Raw genomic sequence first — 12,965 nt, forward strand, 5'->3', positions numbered from 1 at the left:
TGGCACAAACACAACACACACATCAGTCAACATGCTGCATGAAAATGAAAAGATATCACATATGCAGATAGGTGAGCCCACAGAAAATCAGGGACACCCCTTGAAGACTACCAAAGACATGACAAGGCATGCAATCATCTGCGTAATATTGGGCAAGTGCACAGAACACAGTCACAGGAGCACATTTATTTATTAATGTATGTATTGGTCACTTGTTAGATGCTTATTCAATTGGCAAACTGTTTCAAAGTGCACACAGGGTAACAGAGTGTGGACAGGGGAAGATAGACTATGAATTACTACAGAGATAAATAATTGCTTTAATAGTACAAACATATCATGAGAATAACTGGGAGGAGAGACAGGCCTACAATGCCTTATGAGTGCTCAGAACGTACAAGTGCAGAGCGGGGGGTAAGGGAAAAGGTGCTGAGGTCCTAATGGAGAAGTGCTCAGGGTGAAGTGCTAAGAAAATAAAAGAAACACTTAAGTGCAATCTCCAATGGTGTGGCTGTGCCTGAGCAAGTGCGGTATATAGACAGCAGCTTGGATGAGAGATTTTGGGGGTCAGGGCCTTGAGGATACATAAGGGCCCAACACATCAGTCATGCTACTTTATGATTAGCAGGGAAGAGAGGAGGAGAAGGAAGAGGAGAAGAGAAAGGTCTTGAGGCTTTTCTGGAACTTAAGGAGGTCCTGCTCAAGATGCAGAGGGAGAGGGAGGCTATTACACAGAAGACAACCCACTGAGGAAACTGATCGATCACCAGCTCTCTGTTTACCAAACCGCTTCACACACAGGAAGTTGGTGCCAGAGTCTAGAAGGGGAGTATTTGGTCAGGAAGCGTTGAAGACAGAGTGGTCCCCGGCCCCAGATATCCTTGTGGATGATACAGAGGAATTTGAATTTAATCCATACAGAGACCATGAGCCAGTGAAGGCTTTGTCAGACTCTGGGCTTGAGGCCAAGGATAAGTCTTGCTGCCCTATTCTGGGTAAGCTGGAGGGGTCACAGGTGGAAAAAGGAATATTAAGGGGGGGGCTGTTGCAGTAGTCTAGCTTGAAGAGATCCAGAGTACAGGTAACATTGAGTCTCTAGGGGAAGGTAAGGAAGGGTCCAGTTACTTTGAGAAGGATGAGCTAAAAGTGGGACTTCTTGACAATGTCCTGAATATGATAGATGAAGGAAAGGGAGAAGTTGAAGATGACTGCAAGATTCCTAGGGTTAAGAGTCTGTGGCGGAGCCCATGGAGGAAGGCCAGAGTGAAGGGAAGAAGTAGGGTGCAAGGGATCCAATAGGGAGACTCTCTGTTCTGCTGACGTTGAGGCAGAAGTCATTAGCAGTGCATCAGGCCTGGATGGTGGAGAGGCAGTCAGGGATAAAGGAAGGTGCAAGGGCATCAGTGGGAAGTTTGAAGAAGAGTTGTGTGTCATCAGTGGGCCATCTTCTCGAGCAGGGCGTGATGGAAATGGGTGGTAGATGGCTAGGCAGGAAGGGTCTGCAGGTGGTATTGTAAGGATGTGGTGCACAAGGAAGTGTTTGAGGTAGGATGGAAAAGGACCAGTAGCAAAGGAGTGGTTGCAAAGATCGGCAAGAGCAGGGGCAAGAGAGGAGATGGTGTCCTTGATGGTTCAGGAGGAGCATGGGCCAACCTGTTTTGAAGAGACCTTCATGCTGTTGACAACTCTGCTGGCTTCTTCTGGGGATACAGTGGAGAAGGAGGAAGGTGAGTGGTAGGGGGGAGAGAGGGAAGGGTTGTGTTGGAAGAGTACTTGACAAGGATGTTCAGTTTGTCCAGGGTTTTGGAAAAGAAGTTAGAGGTGAGTGCATTACAAAGGGCCGGGGAAGGAGTAGTGGCAGAAGATACTGCGCATGGGTTGGCAAGTTCCAGGCAGATTTCCTAGAGTTCATCCGTGATGCAAAGCACAAGAATACAAGTACAAAAATACTCAACTATTGCACTCCAGGCTCATGGAACGCATGGCTATGGTGGACTGAGAGGCATGTCTCTGCTGGCACCACCATCCTGAGTGGAATCCGAAGGTGGAAGTGGTGCTAGAGGCTCACCATGCAGTACCCTGGCCAGGTCCTCAATGGCAGCGGACACGTGTGACACTGATGAATGCACCAGAAACACAAAAAATGAGTATGTGAACCCTGGAAAGCTACCTGAAAGGTATGACTAGAGGTATGTGATACAGACGGGTACCCAGTGTTGGAAAAATACCTATGCAACACACCATTAACAGACGCCGATTGTCAGACTGGAAAGCTGTCCACTGAGGCAACTTCCATGGAAAACATAAGCAGACAACACAAAGCAATGTGATACTGCAAGCAAGGATAAATGCATGCTAGATGTAGGATGCAAACAAAAAGTGCATGGTCAATGCAAACCTCATTGTGACAGCATACAATTGGTCAAATACTGGATTCAATTGAATGCTGCAGTACCATGAACCCAGCTGCGGTCAACTTGAAGCTGCAAACACCATGGTGCAGCATGCATGGGACATGGTTGTGAAAACACCAACACTGCTAAATGTAATGTGCTGGTATACAACATAGAATCCCAGAAATGTGCATCAATGTTCCCATGGTTGTGGATTGTAACTGGTGCTGCACATCATAATTGGGGAACCTTAAGCAAGAGAGGCCAAATGTACCATCGAACCATCACTCCACACACATTGCAAGGGATGTGAAGTGCCACTCGATACACATGGTCAAAGTGCAATGAGACACACATCAGCACAACTATCAACACTTTTCACAGGCCACAAACATCCAGCCCTGCAACCCACAATCCATACAAACAACACCATGCTCAGTCCTATCACCAGAGGTACACCTGGTGAAAAATGCACCCTTTAAGAAGTACTGGTGCCCCACAAGCCAAGTCAATCCCCAGTGATCACACATAGTGCAAGACTCCCAGAAAAACACTACACAAGCGTATGAAAATGCCCGTCACTTACCTGCACAGGGTATCCACCTGCCTTGCATAAGATGCACCCCATCTGGAGACACATCCCCTAAATGCAATGACATGCAAAGTAACAACAGAAAGAACATGCACATCCATACCAACCTGTGGATTGATTGAGAAAATATGCAAAGAGCACCCACTGCAGAAGCACCATAGGGTGCAAGTGGGAGACAGGACATAGAATGTGAGTGCAGCATATCACAACAGAGAGAGGGAGAGAGAGTGACAGTGAGAGGGAAGGCCAAGTGAAACCAATTCAAGAATACACTGCCCGGATTGGAGATGGCCAATGACATGCACCACACCACAGTAGGTGTGGCCATAGATGAATTGACCGAGGGAGGTGACACAGTGACATGAGTACCACTTAAATAACCATCCTGGCATAGTAGCATACAAAGCACATATAAGTTAAGTTACACATGCAGCAAATAGGGTGACCAATGATGCATGCTCAAACATGCAAGACAGTGCTCATGCTTAACCACTGACTGCGCCGGCATGATGTGAATCCCTCATCACCTTCACCCGGAACTATGTCTCCAAAATAGGGACAGGAGGGACAGTACCTGGTGGAGGGCATAGGGAGCATGGATGACAAAGGGTGCAGGCCGTCTCTCCCGGGAAAGCAGTTACCGCCATGTCACGGATTGCTGAAACAACATGGTAGAAGACATTACAACAGGCAAAGTGAAGTACCATTCACACAGTACACATGTGCAAAGAAAAACTGAATCCATAATTACTTGCAGATGCCACCCTGTGCACCACCATGCAAACATGCAAGTTGACCTTACTATGTATGCCTGCATGTCCACCACTGCAAACGTCATGGCCTTGAGACGTTAACAGCACAACTCAAGGAAACAATATGTAAAATAGTAAAATAAATCCTGCAAAGGGCAACTCAAAAATAAAATGACAACATCTGGGCCTGGGGTCAAGTAAATTATCAAAACATTTTTTTTTAAAATGTCCATCATGGACTGATGGACTGGGGGTTTGGGAGGTCCAGCCAGGAGTGGGGAGGGGCAGGCTGCATGTCAACTTCCACATGGGTGGATGTCAAAAAATAAATAAATGAAAAATTCCCATCCATGCACTCGTGAACCGCATGGCTATGGTGGACCGAGAGGCATGTCTCTGCTGGCACCACCATCCTGCGTGGAATCCAAAGGTGGAAGTGGTGCTAGAGGCTCACCATGCAGTACCCTGGCCAGGTCCTCAATGGCAGCGGCCATGCGTGACACTGATGAATGCACCAGCAACACACAAAATGAGAATGTGAACCCTGGAAAGCTACCTGAACGGTATGAATAGAGGTATGTGATACAGAGGGATACCCAGAGTTGGAAAAATGTGTACGCAACACACCATTAGCATCGCAAAAATAAAAGATTAGATGCACCTATGTGCAGAGGCAAATCACGCACCAAAATAAGAAGTTTGTATGGTCCCTAAAGTGAACGGATAGCATGGCACCCCAATGTACACAGTACTCCACTTGTCCATCTCCTCCCCTTCACATGCACATTCAGAGTTGCTTCTACATGTACTAATGTATCCCTGGATATGGCATGCTCAACGCCTGCGTGCAGCGCATGTCACGTAAGTTATTCACTAAGGGCCTTTCCTCAGGTTTCACAAGTCTACGCACATTTTTTACGTCCCATCAATCTATTTTCGACTGCCATCATAGATATACACAGAAGACCCTTGCTCCTGCTTTCATACCTTTTTACCTGCCTCCTACTGCCCTGTGCTGCCTCCAACTTAGCCATCTGCTGCTGCCTGTCCAATGTGTATGCCTGCTGCCCACCTGCACTGTGTTTGGAGTGCCTGCTGTCCAGCCATTACCTATGCTCCTGTCCTTTGCCCTGTGACCACCTGTGACTGCTTTATCAGACTCCCATAGTGCCATTTCAACCCCACCGCTCCACAGCCCATCTCAGGACCACCTTGCCCAGCCACACCTGCATCGGGGGTTGCCATGTCTGCACCATCTTAATCAGACCAGAGTGGCAACCCCACATCAGTGAGGCAGAGGGATGTCAACCTCACCTCTAGGCAAGTTGACATCCTGGTGTAGAAGGTCCTGGAGCATTTTGATGCCCTCTTCAACCCTGTGATGCAACGCGGCAAGGGAGGACGTCAGCAGATCTGGGACGGGACAACAGATGCCATCAATGTGGAGGGGGTGGCACTCCGCACCTTCAAGACCATGCACAAGCGCTGGGAGGACCTGAAATCTAGGACCCACAGCAACGCCCTGCGCTTTGTCCAAGCCGGTGCCACCGCAGAGGTGCACCATGCATGCAGGTGGCAAATGTCAGCTAACAACATGTGGGTCCTGGAGAAGTTCTACCCAGCGCTGAACACCCAGGTCTGCAAGTTACGTGACCATCTGAAGTCGAATGGTGAGTAGCCATGTGGTGCAATGCTATACCGTGCATGTGCTCTGTGCATGTAGCAGCATGTTGCCAATGACCCCCTTAGACATGCAGCAAGTATTTTTCCGAGACGAATGTCTGTGTTCATGCCCCAGACATTGCTCTTCATATGTTCATTCAGACTGATAAGTATTTTGAATATGCTATCACTTGCTTTGTGTGCTGTATTGCTGCCTTTCAATCCGTGCACATGCAATGTTACTTGTGTCTGAGAGGTGCCAGGGTGACAAGTGTGACAGCTGAGGTAGTGTTGCCCGCATCATGTGCATGCATGATGTTCATGTGTATGTGCCAAATATGGGAATGGGTGACAGGGCATCATTCACACCTGGATGCAACACATGCATTTGGATGTCTGGCATATTCACATAGAGGCATTGCAATTCACGGGACTGTAATTGTAATTGGTTATTTATAATGCGCTTAATACCCAGATGTCTCTACGCACGAACCCGGGGATTGAACTCGTGTGGCTCTGCATCATTTTGCTTCCAAGGCGAGCGTGTTGCCCCCTGGGATATCCTCCCGAGACTCTGATGTGATGGGTCTTCACACTGCTTGGGTCCTCTCAGATGATGTCTGTGTATGACATGTGTATGTGCTTGTAGCTGTGGCATGCTCACAAATGATGCATGTGTGTATAGCATACGCAATTGATTGGTTGTGACAGTGGCAAGTAGCTTGATATGAATGTGTGGAGTCATGGCCAGGAAGGTGGCTGCATGGATGTGGATTGCATGTCCATGTGTATGAGTGTGGAGGTTGATGGTTGTTCCCTTGACTAGTCATGTTGATGTGAATGTTGGCATTGCCACGCAAAATTTGTTGCAGTACACTGATGTTTCTGTTCTGTGTCGCCTTTTCCACAGTTGCATCTGATGAAGAGGGCGGAACCAGTGCTGTGGAGCATGGCAGCAGGGATGCCTCCACCCAGACCCACCACCCAGTGTTGGTTGACGTGTCCACCCAGATCGACACCCCCTTACCATCTTATGTTGCCATCTAAGATTATGTGCTGCCCCTGTTGGCTGGGTTGCCGAGGCGGACAGCTGTCATTCATGATGATGTGTAGGCTACTCGTAGTCTGCTTGCACATCATCAAAGTGAGCTATCCCGCCTCATCGGCTGGCTTGCAACATGCCTGTTTCATGGTGTCCTCCATGGGATGTTCACTGCTGCAACCACCTCCTTGCCTTCCTCCTCTGTGTTCCAGTCGTCCTCTGGGGTGCCTTCCGGCCCACATACGACCAGGACCCCCTGTACACCAGTCCTAACCGCAATGCCCCTTCTGGTGGAGACCACATCCCTGCCCGAGTTGGGAGTCCAAGGTACATCATCTGAGGTGGTCACCATGCCTACCCAGGCACCCACAGGGGCACCGGCAATGGAGGGACAGCAGGCACTCATGAGAAGTGCAGGTGTTGTATGCCCCCGGGTATCGTCATCTGCTCGGAGGGCGTTCCCACACAGCAGGCACCTGGGCACTGTGGCAGCAGTTGGCAATGAAGAGGAGGCTTTATGTTTCGGGACAGACCACCATTAGGGGGCAGGTACAAAATGTGAGGCAGGAGACACACGTGGACAGGAGGGAGAGGATGTCTTCCGTGTGCCGTGGATATGAAGTGCAGATCAGAGCAGAGAGGCAGCGGGCTTGGGAAGTGAGGGTTGTAATGGCCAGGGCTGAAACTGCGCTGCGTTGGTCAAGGAGACGGGCTTCCATCCTGGAGGCCACTTGCAGGGACACCCGAGAGATAGAGACACAAATGCTGGAGACCCTGCAAGCCTTTCAGGCAACAACGGAGGCCTGCCTGAGGGGTGAGGAAGTGGTGCTGCACTCATCCCTGGTGGAAAGGCTCAGTGAGATTGGAGGAGGAGTAGCCCGCTGCCTTTGTACTAAGTTATTTAGGTGTAGGTTTCCTTTTTTTATTGATTATTTTCCCCAAACTTTGAAGACTTTCCGTACCCATTTTTATGGTATATAGTTGTTCAGGTGTAGGATATTTATCTTATTTCCCATTGACTACGTTGAGCTTGACTCCCTGTTTATTTTTGTACATATTTATGTCTCATACATTGTTCTGTTTGTTACATTCCATGCCTCATGCAGTTCATTTGTGTGTATGCCTCTTTGATAGTTCTATTTTCAGCCAGTGCATTGCTCCGTTGCAGGTCATGTGCCTTGTGGCATGCTTGCTTGTGTGTTGTAGATGCTCGGATGGTTGCGAATGGTAGGATGTACATGTGCATGACATGTGAGGCTGGGTCTATCAGGCGACTGAGTCTGCACTGTATTTTTTCGTTAGTATTTACCTGTGGAGTGTCACTGTGTGTTTGGCATCATTGTGGTTGGGGTGGAGGGAGGTGTGCTCACTGTGGAGGAGTTCCAAAGTCACGTTGATAGAAAATTTCTTTGGAATTGTTGTTTAAAAATCATGTCATCCAGACAAGCATGTGCAGTCACACACTGTCTTCTCTCATGTGTCACTCAACCTCTATCATTGGAATGCAGTAGTGTGCCATGTTTGCTCTTCCGGAGTGGCCGCACAATTCTATCTCTGTGAGCCATGCTCTCTCTGACTTCCCTACATTCACCCATGCATGGCCCTGTCATGTGACTGTTCCCTGACAGTTATTTTGCCACCCATTCCTCCCTGGTCACTGATGCTCAGGCTGTGACATGCTTGGCCATTTTTGTGTATGTTGCAACATCGTTTAGTAGGTTTGCTTCTGTCTTGGGCACACATTCAGTTACTGTGCTTTGATGGATTGGCTATATGCCATGGACAATGTCACATGTGTATGAAGGAGGCTGATGAAAGCCTTGAAGGGTGTGTGAACAGATGCTCGTATTTGCAGTGTACATGTTTCTGTTGCCCTTCGTGATGCTGTGAGAACATGTAGGTTTAGGTGCGCTGCAGACATGCATTGAACTGGTATTGTGGGAGACTGTCAGGGGGCTACCTGGGGTGGGGGGTGTCCAGTCTGGAGGGGGCTGCCTGGGAGGGTGCTGCCTGGGGCGTGTCTAGTCTGGTGTGGGCTGGCTGTGAGGGGTGCTCAGTCTGCACTGGGCTGCCTGTGGGGGGGTGTCCAGTCTGTAGTGCGCTTCCTGGGGGGTGTCCAGTCTGGAGGGAGCTGCCTGGGGGGTGTCCAGTCTGGAGTTGGCTACTATGATTGAAAAGGCCAGTCTGGAGTGGGCTACCTGTGTGGGGTGTCCAGTCTGGACAGAGGCTGCCCGGGGGGGTTTCCAGTCTAGAGTGGGCTGCCTGTGGGGAGTGCCCAGTCTGGAGTGGGCTGTCTGTGGGGGGAATCCAGTCTGGGGTGGGCTGCCTGGAGGGTGTCACAGGTGAGGAGGGTTTGGGGGTGATGCACAATCTGGAGGGTGCAGCCTGTGCTTGTGAGGTGAGGCCCACGTTTTTGCTGGGGTGAAGCCTAGACCTTTCTAGGTGAGGTGCACAATTTTGCTGGGGTGCAGTCTAGCCTTGCGAGGGAGGACCCGTGCTTTCGTAGGGGTGCAGCCTGTGCTTGCGGGGGAGGACCAGTCTTTTTGTACGGGAGCAGCCTGGGCTTGCGAGGTGAGATGCGCGATTTTACTGGGGTGCAACCTGGACTTGCAAGGTGAGGTTGTGAGATACATTGACCCACTCAGCTGTGCTTTACCACGTCACTTTTGGGCATTTGTGCAAGACACAGCAAAATGGCTGCACTGGCTCCTGTACGCACCAGTATCTCAAAAGTACATTTTTAACGACCAAAAAGATGGCTGCATCATCCTGCGACCCACATTCAGGTGCCAGCGTGCTCTGAGACATTTAACTGGAATTAAGTGAAAGAGGCAGCATTGCTTTGCTGAAAAACCAATATTCCCTTTCCAATGAAAACTTGCTCAACTTTAAAAAACGCTGCTTGACGCTAAATTCATCCATTCCTTATGAAACTACTATGATTGAAAAGGCCCTACCATGCCCAGAAGAAGTCCTTGTGCCTCTGTAAAACTGGACATAATTCCTGAATGAAAGGCCCAGTCAAAGTAGCTTGGAAAGAAATCAACATGGATCTTTATTTTTACTAACACTGCATCGTGCGTTCATTTTCTTTAAAATGTAGTAAACATCAGCTGTCTTCAAAAGAACTTTAACTATCTGAGCCTGGTCAGTTTCATATACCAGTGTTCAGATAAAATTAATGCATTCAAAGAAAAATGACTTTAGCCGCAAGGACATTGTGGAAATCTGAGAGAGCTACCCAAAACCGAATTAAAGAAAGAAATGTCAGCTTGCACCAGGTGTGAAAATAAGTTGCTTACAAAATAAGTAAAAATGAATGCCTGTGTTTTAGAACAGTACACTGGTAAATAAAAGTTTTACTTGTCTTTAGAAATATAAAGGGGTTTGTTACTGGGGAGAATATATCACATGTGTTATGTAATGTAACAGGCTTATTTAATTCTGGATTTAAGATCAAAAGTGAAAGATGTTAAACTCAGGGTGGCTTGAGTTACAGAGTTGAAAAACAAAAGGGCTATCTCTCCCAGCAGATCCTGCCAACCTACTGATAATTATAGGGTGGAACAGACTTTGGTCTCTGTTGGAACCCAGGACAATGCAGTTCTCAGGGCAGGAAGCCGGAGGTGTGAAAGACCCTAACACTTGAATCAGGCTGAGGGAATCCCCCATCCTACTTGAAAGGAAATGCCAGTTGGTGTCAGCTGGAAAGACAGACAGTGACTCCCATTTGTTCTAAAGACTATTCCATAAGGAAACTTTAAAGACTTTTAACTCAGCAACCAAAATTGGTAACAATGTAGGATGTCCATATTGTATAAGTAAATGTGTGGCATTTAGTTTAAAACTTGGTAGAATGTAGTGACACCATTGGGACAGAAATGGTGATATATGTGGAATTATAAGCAAAACATCCATTCTGCAAATATAAAATGTTGTACTGTTTCCTTATGACAGTCCCCACTCATGTGTAAAGTTGTAGAATTTGGAGAAATGTAAATCCCAGTGAAAAGTGAGAAAAACTGGTAGAGGAGCGAAACCAGGCCTCACGGACTGGGGTTTTGGATTGAAATGTGAGGAAAGAAATATGTAACCTGGGTATCTGATTTAATAAAGGGTTGTAATTGTGTAAATATGCGTTTGTGGCAAAATAAGATTTTAGTTCCAGTAACTTTGGGAGGTTTCTGGACACTGTAAATATCACCCCATAAACATGACATCATTTTTCTGAGATCCAACCAGCAAAGAGCTAGGCGGAGAATTCTACCCTTGCCCAATCCTATTATTAGAGGTGTGTGTAGTAAAGCCTGCCCCTATCATATACTGTGATGATGTCACCTGGCATTATAAATAAGAGCCCCTGACAACACACAAGGACACACTGATTCCCGATGTCCAATGCCTGCGTCCTGTTCCTGTCTGTTCCTGTCTTCAACTTGCATTTATCCATCTAAACTCAAGATTCCAACCACTAGGCCAAACATTGTTGATCCTGCTTCAGCTGGGCCTCAATTCTAAAATAATCCAAATAACCAAGGGAAACACTGTGGTGTTTTGGGAAGCATCCTGAATTAACCTGGCTTGATGCTCACTAAATGCATGCCTGCTGAATACCTGCCATCCAGCTGATCTGTAGTATCCAGTGCCAGTCCAGTGCCAGTCCAGTGCCATTTGGTAACCAGCCCATGCCCAGCTGATCCTGTCCCGCTGATTTTGTCTGGCTGTCCTTTATTAGACCAGATCCGTGTGGTGACCAGAATCGCTGACTGTCCAAACTGTGAGAATCAATAGAAACCATCGAAAACCTTAGCATAACGTGCCTTCTTTTGTTCCATTCCAATCTCTAAGTCATCCTATACTTATCCTGATAACTTGTGATATTGTCAAAATCATCATTGCCATTCTTTGATTCCTTGTGCTAGCGTCAACATCTTTAATAATTTTGTCTTGTAAAATCCTAAGCTATTAATCCTGTTTGGAGTGATCAGACTGGGTCTGCCAGGGCGGGCGCGGAGGGGCTAGGGTTGAACTCACGAGTCATCCCCGGAGCTTACTGTGTCTCAATCTGGTAGCCTAGCCTGAATGCCCTAGTGTAGAGTACAACTGTTCTTGTCACAATTGATTTCTTTTTCTTTTTCCCACCTTCATTTTCTCAAACACGCACCTCACTAGAGCTTGCATATTTTACTAAATTTTCTAGCTAGAGATATCATTTCATTCTCATATTGTACATATGATCCATAGCTACACCCCAACACAAAAAACACATCAATATTTCACCCATGTTTATTAAAAACCATTTTATTAAATTGAGGCAGGAATCACAAAAGTTTTCTAATTTTACATGTCATTTTGATTATAAACTGTTTTCAATCTTCCATGTAATTTCGAATTGTATGCTTTTGCTCAATACGTTGCTTGTGATTGCTAGTATCTTTCCAGGGTTGCTCTACTGAAGAATGCTTTTTGTTAAAAGATTTTTATACATATTCATTGTTTTATTCAGCCATTCCCGAGTGTCATTTTAACATTGCAAGGGTTTAAAATCAGTCTTTCACTCTCATTTGAGGAGGGAAAGTTAGATTTGAATTCTGTTTCCAGATTCATAGTCCTAACTGCCTGCTGCTTCCTTATATCCATTAAGAAAGGATTGTTTGTGGGTTGAGGAAATATTGCAGGGGGAAATCCTAACTTGAGTACTATCTTCCCGAAAATCAAAAAGTGTTTCTATTCCCTGGTGTTTTCTATCTGTGTTGCTAAAGGGTTGAATTAGGTGCATTGCCTCCATTCCTATTGTTCTTATCACCCCATTAGTGATTGATGCCCCATATTACAAATTGTAATAAATATTATATTTTATCAACTAGCCTGGTTCATGGTCCATTTTGACCCAGGGTATTTGAAAAGGGAGTGTGATATGAGTGGTATATCACCTCAATATTGCATCTAACCTATACCATAAGGATTTCAATTGTGTGCTGCATTCTGGGCCGAGACTAATGTGTGCGTCGCCTGATTGAAATCCTTAACAAGGTGCGCTTTCTCACATGGGTACTGGATGGTGGCCCAGGGGTGGCGTGGAGGCTTGTGCTGTGTTTGTCCTTTTCTAGCTTTTCGGTGTGCTTGGGGGCGTGTTGTGGGTGTTCCTCGCGCAGCTTGTTTTTACTTGCACAATGGCTAGTAATGCATCTTTAATTATATGAATATGCGTGGCACGCAAAAAAATGTCTCTTCCACGGCTCGCACAGGGTCCTGTCATGACTCAGACCCTGTGTCTTTTTTTCTAATCAAATCAAATGTTTAGCAAAGGTTTGTAACCTATGTTCTTTCAATCAATTTAGCAAGAATGCTAAAGAATGTGTTTTAGATGCACGATAGAGACATGATGAGTCAATCGATGTGTACAGATAATGTGTTGATATCTTATTGCAAATAGATGTGCAGCTTTATCAGCTGTCAGGCATGATGGACAGAAATATGCTCAGATCATGATGCTGGAAGCATGTCAATGCAGACTATTAATT

Source organism: Ambystoma mexicanum, chromosome 6p (assembly GCF_040938575.1).
Source record: "Ambystoma mexicanum isolate Mex_15411 chromosome 6p, UKY_AmexF1_1, whole genome shotgun sequence".
NCBI classification, from domain to species: Eukaryota; Metazoa; Chordata; class Amphibia; order Caudata; family Ambystomatidae; genus Ambystoma; species Ambystoma mexicanum.